Below are 7,714 nucleotides of genomic sequence, written 5' to 3'. Positions count from 1 at the left end.
AGTACTCGGAGGAGGGCTTTCTCTGCGGTGGCACCCAATCTATGGAATGTGCTCCCCAGAGAGGTCCGCCTGGCACCATCATTATTTGTTTTTCGGTGCCAGGCAACGACCTTTTTATTTAAATGTCATTTTAATTGTTAATATTATTTGCTTATTTTATCTGGCCAGGGCGACTTATTTTATATTAATTTGTTTTATATTTTTAATGTATTATATTTTAATTTATGTTGTGAGCCGCCCCGAGGCTTCGGCGAATGGGGCGGCATACAAATGTTTTAAATAAATAAATAAATAAATAATACCTACATGCATCATAGAAGAGTTGGAAGGAGCCAAGAAGGTCACCAAGTCCAACCCCCTGCTGTTGCAGGTCACCAATTTACATCATCCCTCAGATGAACGTCCAGTTTCTTTTTGAATATCTCTAGTCGGGGAGCTCACAGTCTCTGTAGGCAACTGATTCCACTGTTGTATTGTTCTGAAAATGAGGAAACTTTTCCTGATAACTATTCTGAATATCAGGATCATTGCACCTTGAGTTGATTATTCCATGTCCTACTCTCTGGTATCAGCAAAAAGAGATCACGACCTTCCTCTGTGACATCCTTTGAGGTACTTATAGAGAAATATCATATGTCCCCACCCCACAGTCTTCTCAGAACAATTTCTTTTAGTGGTCTGGCTATTAGTTGCAGAAACCACCCTGAACACAATCCTGTTATCCCCACTGTAGATGCCTCCAGATTTGCAAACTCATTGTGCCTCTTGTAAACAGCAAAAGATCCTTGGATAAAATAAAGTTCACACCTAGCCAGCAACTACTACTTGTTACATACAGTAAAGCAATTATTTTGCAAATACAAATTGCATGTGAGTTCATGGAACACTGAGACTGCCCCCACCCTGCATGAAAGCCGAAAGCTTTGTGTACGGACACTGGGCTACTTCATAGAACTTTACCACTCGAGAAGTAAACCCATCAACTCTAGAGCCTGAGCTATCGCTATCTTCTCAGTTGAATAACTAGCTTTCACTTCAATTTAGCAGTGTTAACATCAACCAGCATTTTTGAGGCCACTACTACTCTAAGTGGGTGATAAACATGACACCAGTTGTCAAAGGAACTATTCCCTTTGCAAAGCACTCTCCCCATGCTTTGCCTCAAGTGCTAGTATTTTTATAAATGAAAAATATGAACTGTGGCCATTGCATTCAATGCAGAAAGAAGTCTCCATTTCATGCAGTATGTTCCTATATGAAGCAACAGGGTTAGGGACTTTAGACATGTTGCTAATATCTGCAATTTATTGGTTGAGAATATGAATTTAAAACACGTATAGTACTAATCTTCAGTATGTTATGGCTATGATTGCTTCTCTAGCTCTCTGGCTTGGATTTAAAGCTAAATGGATGAAAATTAACCTGTCTACTCACTTAGCAGAAGGAATCTCTCTCTTGTGTCCTGGCACCTGAATGATATACTATAGAAATAGAGTGAATCAGAAGGGGCCACCTAGTCTGACTCGTGGCTACAGCCAACACCACTTATGACATGCCTACCCTGTGCATGTCCAGCCTATCCTTGAACAACCTTACTGATGGGGCTTCAACTACCTCCCGTGGAATGTGGATATGTCTTGTGTCTTCTCAGGTTTATCATTTGTTTTTTCTATATGACATACCTATTCATAGTAAAAGTTGGGCTGGTAATACTTTCCAGAAATATTTCTATCTGAACCTGAAGTTTTTCTGTAGACTGACTTCTAGTAGCACTCAGGATTTAGTAATGGACAGGTTTAATTCTCAAAAAGAAAAAAAAAGCCCTTGAAGGGTTGAGTTCCCCTATGAGAGGAAAAATGCTCTTTACTTCGGTTCTCAGGTTATGTAATTTGATAAGAGTTGGGGATTAAAAATGTTTTCTTCATCTGAACATAATCTCCATAGTTTATGAATACTGCCATTTCTACAAGTATGCTCACCAAAGAAGCTTCCTTGTAAAAGATCTGTTCATTCAACACAGCTTGTAGTTGACCACAAGATGGCAACAAAAGATTACTGGAGTTGGGTAATCCTCTCTTTCTGAAGCCTGTATTTTTTTTCTTTATGGGGATTTTAAAAAATAATGCTGAAAATGTTGGGATGGTAGTGGGGGGCAGGGTCTGTACTGGTGTCATACATTGGACTCCGGTGATAGAAACCCCACAGGTTGGCGAAGCCAGGGTATGATTGCAGTATCAGTAAAACAAGCCTCCTGTCCTAGTCTGAGATCAGAGTGGGAGCATTCCCTGTAGTCCTTGGTACCAAATGGCTCTGCTAGTGCTTGAGCTAGGGATGGTACAAGAGGTGCTCCCAAGACTGTGGCCAATGGGAGGGATTGAGACAGCAGCATTTCCCTGACTACTTCTTCCAACACCAACACCAAGATGAGTCTCAGTATTGATGCAGAGACACCAATGAGGCAGTGCTGCTTAAACTTTGGGGTCTTTGGACTGTGCTTCTTTGGCCCATTTAGTAACTTCTTGGCTTTTCAAAGCTTCGCTGTCTTGCCTGGAGTTGGGGACGGTGAAAGTGCCAGAGAGAAAGCAATGGGAGGGAGCCATGGCTATGACAGATAGCATAGGCCTCATGGAATGAAGAGCAGTTGCCATAGATGGGCAAGATGTCTGAGGTGTTGACTGCAAGAAGAGCCTTCTTTCAGAGGTCTTTGTGGAGACATTGGGCCCATTGCTTATGTGCCTGATTAAAAAATGTCTGGTAGTGCAGGCGTTGGTCCACAACTTGCCCTTTGCCCAAGCAACATAGACTGCGTGTCAGTTGAGGGCAGCCTAGCTTTGCAACAGACACATTTAGGGAAAGGTCCCTTCAGTGCCATCAGGAAAAGGCAAGTATAAAGAGAAAGGAGAAGAAACAGCTTGAGGAGATGAAGATAGTAAAAAAAGGTGCAAAGGATTTCTTTTGTTGTTTTTTAAGGGAGGTAAATGGTTAGGTAAGAAAGTTTGCACAGGGTCCCCCCACCCACCCACAAAACATGGGAGGACAAGAGAAAGACATTCAGAATACTGAAGAGAATTAGAGAAACACTCTGAGAGAGGAACAAGAGAGAACCTCCCAACTGAAGGTGATCAAAGAACTGAGAGAAATGGCAGGTGCTTCTGCCTTTGGATGCTGGGGTCAGGGAGGGATTCCTATCAAAATGCTCTTAGCTATTGAATTTTCCCAGTAACAAGCTCCATACAAAGCCTGCATGTGTGATAAACAGAGACTACAAAGAACCTCGCTGCTGTTGTGTAAGAATCTTGCCATGACTTGGCATTTGAATGTCAAAAGTGGAGGAAAGTTATGTTCTATCAAAGGTCCCCCAATGTTGCTGATTTAGGACAAATTAACAGCAGCAGCCCCCCCTCCCCCCAAAAAAGGATGGGCAAAACAAAGCAACATGTATGTTAATGAAACTGGTCTGAACTGCAGAACTATGCATCAATGATCACTCTTCTGGATTCCACACATTTTCACAGAACCTGCTGTTTAGAACACCCAAGAATACTTAAGACTTGGGAAAATATTTAGGCTACAAAAGGAGTTCATTTGTGATACAACATCCAAGCCTATAGTAGAGTTCCCTTCCTCGTGTATATTAACAGTTTAGTCTTAACATTGTATTTTAACAATATCATCAGTCTTCTGATGATGCTTTTCATATGCCAATTCCAATCTGTGAGGTTCTTTAGGCATTCTTTATTATTCATAATAAAATATTTATAAATCACATTTCTACATTAACAGGGTTCCCAAGGTGATGTACAAAACATTCAAACAAACCCATAATACAAACCCAATTAAAATCAGAGCTAGCTTTAAAACATCCCAGAGAGTGAAATCATTCTTAGCTTAACAAATCTTGAAAGCCTCACTCCAGTTTGGAACATTCCAAAGTTTAACAAAATTCAGCCTTTACTATCTTCTGCAGGTAATGCTGAAGTAAAAAATAAAGCAGCATTTTGCCTAACCTTGGCTAACAGAGTGGCAATGAGTAGGCCTCCGTATGTGTCAGCCTACAGGTCTCATTATCTTAAACCATTGGCCCTTCTGCCTAAGGCTGATGGGAACTGTAGGCAAAAATATCCTGAAGGCCCCAGCTGCCCACACTTGACTGGAGCTAAACAGTTTGTGACAATAGGGATATTCTGAATGTGATTATCGTAGGTGGCTTTAGAAAGTGTTAAGGTAACTTCATAGAAGATAGCCCTATCAACAGCTTTTACCAAGAAAGCTAAATGGAATCTTCATATTGAAAGGAGTATGACTTTTAAGTACAAAGATAATTGTGGAAAACAACAGGAGGCCATAATTTTCATGATCTGCTTATGAGCTTGTAAAGGCTGAGTGTTGTTGACAAATACAATACTAAACTACATGGACATTTAGTCTGATACCCCTAACACATTGTTAGGGTTTTTTCCCTATGGTATCCATAAGTAAATAAATTTAATCACAGTAAATTTTGGATTGAGAGATATATTTGTACCTTAGTGAGGAAGAACTATTAACTGCATAAAAAGGGTCATGGTGACATAGTATCTAAGCACCATTTAAATAGTGATTGAACATCTCACATTGATATATATGCATGATATTTTCTAACAAGTAACATACAATACCATTTCAATCTTAAAATCTTTGATTAAGTACACAGTCTTAAGTAAAAAAAAAAGTATGTATGTAAGCTCTACCCTGTGGCTTCAAACAAGCAGTCAGTTAAACCACTGAAAAAATCATTCTCAAATATACAGTTTTATCCCAAAGTGACTTTTGTAACTTTCTAAAATTTGAAACAATTTTGATAAAAGAGTTAAGCATATATCACCAATATGATCATAGGTAATCCTGACATGCTGTCATTTACTACAGTTGAATCACTGAAATAGTTGGGCATATAGAATTATAGATTACAGTGAAACAGTGTCATGGTGGAATTGAAAAGCTCATGAAAAATGGCAACAGTGTCTCAAGTTCCCTTGCCCATTCTATATTATCTAGTACAAGTTATCCAATATCCTGGTTCAGGCATGGTTCAGGAAATAAACAATGAAGAAGCCACTGGGGTGACAGGAAATCAGATCAGGATTTACATATTCAGAGGCAGAGTGTGTTCTTTTAACACATAGTTTTGTCCTCAGAAGTGGTTTGAAAATGAAATGGTTTGTCCATATAGAGCCTTGCAGAGTGCTGAAGCTCCAACATTCATTATTAAATTGGTCATTCTTCAGAAGAGGCACAAAAGTTCATATGACTCTCAAACATCTTTGATAGTCTAGCATACATCATGTCTTTATCTTCTCAGCAATCTTCTTGGAACATCAAGAGTCCATGAAAAAGACATAGTTCACTACACTGACTGCAATCAATATAGCTGTAAGATTAATTAAATCAGTAGATGGCCACTCTGTTTTGATACCTGTAATATACTGTTGAGAATGTTACTTTTTTTGTCCAATGCTGTGAAAGAAAAGCAAAAATTTAGTCATTGGAAAACAATCTTTCCTCCAGAAGAAAATAAACACACATATAAAAATGTGATATTAAAGGCTACAGATCAGATGCCAGTTATGAAGTGGCTCAGGCATGCTGCTATTTTAAGTTACATCTCTAATACCTCAATAAGAAAAGAATCTCCAATTTGTCCAGTACTGTATACAATGCAAACTTTTAGGCATACAGAGCAATAAACCAGATTGACTGCCCTATTTTCATATATATAATCCAAGGATGTCCCACTTTCTGTATAAGATGTATAGAACTTCGAGAAACATGCAGACAAGAGTAATCTCTGCCTTCTTACTAACAGAATTAAATCATCAAATTCACCTTCTAAAGCCCTGGTGAAGAAAAGCAAAATGCAGGAAGTACTGGGGAACTCGGTGATGGCTACCAGGGAAACTGCCTTCTTTGTAGCAGCTCCTTGCCTCGGAATGCCCTTTGCAGGGAGACCCACCTGGCATCCTCAATACTTGCATTTAGACACCAGATTTAACCATGCATTTAACCTTAATATGTTGTCCTTTTAATTATACTGCTAGCTCCTCAGTTTTAATATTTAATGTTACATATTATTTCAGTATCTGTATCACTGTATTATTGTTTTGTATATTTATTCATGAATTATATTGTTGTAGTTGTTTATGATTGTAAACAACCTGGGTATTTGCCAGTTGGACAGCATACAACTCAAATAACATAAACCTGAACATCTAGTCTAATCAGGTAATTAGCTGCCTATGACAACTTTTTCTAGCTCCCCTACTCACAGAACATTTTCTCTGGCTCTCCCACCAAAAAACCTCCACGTCTAAGGGTGACCTGCTGCATATCTGATATAGATAGAACCTGCACTATTAACACTTTTTCTACTGTTCCTTTTTTCGAAGAAAGCCACTCTGCTGTCAGACAGCATTATTTATACTCCAATATACTCTAATTTCAGTGAGGATCTCCATTTGTTTATATGGCTTATTTTATCCTTGGCTATCCTTATTTGGAATTAGGTTCTTCCCAGTTCTGCCTCTCTTCAGATTTAAGCAAGGATTGATCAGTCCAGTCTGCCTATGTAACTAATTTTTCAATTTCTATACAAACATACCTTATTTTAATGCACTTTGCTTTATTGTGCTTTGCAGATGTTGCCTTTTTTTTACAAATTGAAGGTTTGTGGTAACCCTGTGTTGAGGAAGTCTATATAGTGCTACTCCAGTGAACACACAGATGGTAAGGAAGCAAAACAGCCTTATTGTTGACATGGAGAAAGGTTTGGTGGTCTGGACAGAAGATCAAACCAGCCACAACATTCCCTTAAAGCCAAAGCCTAATTCAGAGGAAAGCCCTGACTCTCTTCAGTTCTATGAAGGCTGAGAGAGGTGAGGAAGCTGCCAAAGAAAAGTTTTAAACTAGCAGAGGTTAGTTTATGAGGTTTAGGAAGCTGTCTCACTAACATAAAGTGCAAGGTTACGCTGCATGCGCTAATGTAGAAGCTGCAGCAAGTTATCTAGGAGATTTAACTAGGATAACTGATGAAGGTGGCTACACTAAACAACAGATTTCCAATGCAGACAAAATAGCCTTATATTGAAAGAAGATGCCATCTGGGACTTTCATAGCTAAAGAGGAGAAGTTAATACCTGGCTTCACATGACTGACTCTCTTGTTAGGGGCTAATGCAGCTGGTGACTTTAAATTTTAACTAATGTTCATATACTATTCCAAAAAACCAAGCACCCTTAAGAACTATGCTAAATATACTCTGCTTGTGCCTGAATGACAGCACATCAAGGTTTGCGACATGAAGTACTGGTTTTTTTAAGTCCACTGTTGAAAGCTACTGCTCAGAAAAAAGATTCCTTTCAAAATATTACTGCTCACTGACAGTGTACCTGGTCACCCAGGAGCTCTAATGGAGATGTACAATGAGATTAATGTTGTTTTCATGTCTGCTAACCCAACATCCATTCTGCAGCCCACAGATCAAAGAGTAATTTCACCTTTCAAGTTTTATTTAAGAAATATTTTTCGTAAGGTCATAGCAGCCATAGATAGAGATTCCTCTAAATGCAGATGTGGTGGAAATAGCAAGAGAAGTGGAGCCTGAAGATGTGACTGAATTGCTGCAATCTCATGATAAAACTTTAAGAGATGAGGAGTTGCTTCCTGTGTATGAACAAAG

The sequence above is a fragment of the Varanus komodoensis genome, unplaced genomic scaffold (assembly GCF_004798865.1).
Source record: "Varanus komodoensis strain SLA01 unplaced genomic scaffold, ASM479886v1 scaffold1, whole genome shotgun sequence".
Taxonomy (NCBI): Eukaryota; Metazoa; Chordata; class Lepidosauria; order Squamata; family Varanidae; genus Varanus; species Varanus komodoensis.
The sequence above is the reverse complement of the archived record's forward strand: the minus strand, read 5'-3'. Positions refer to the sequence as shown.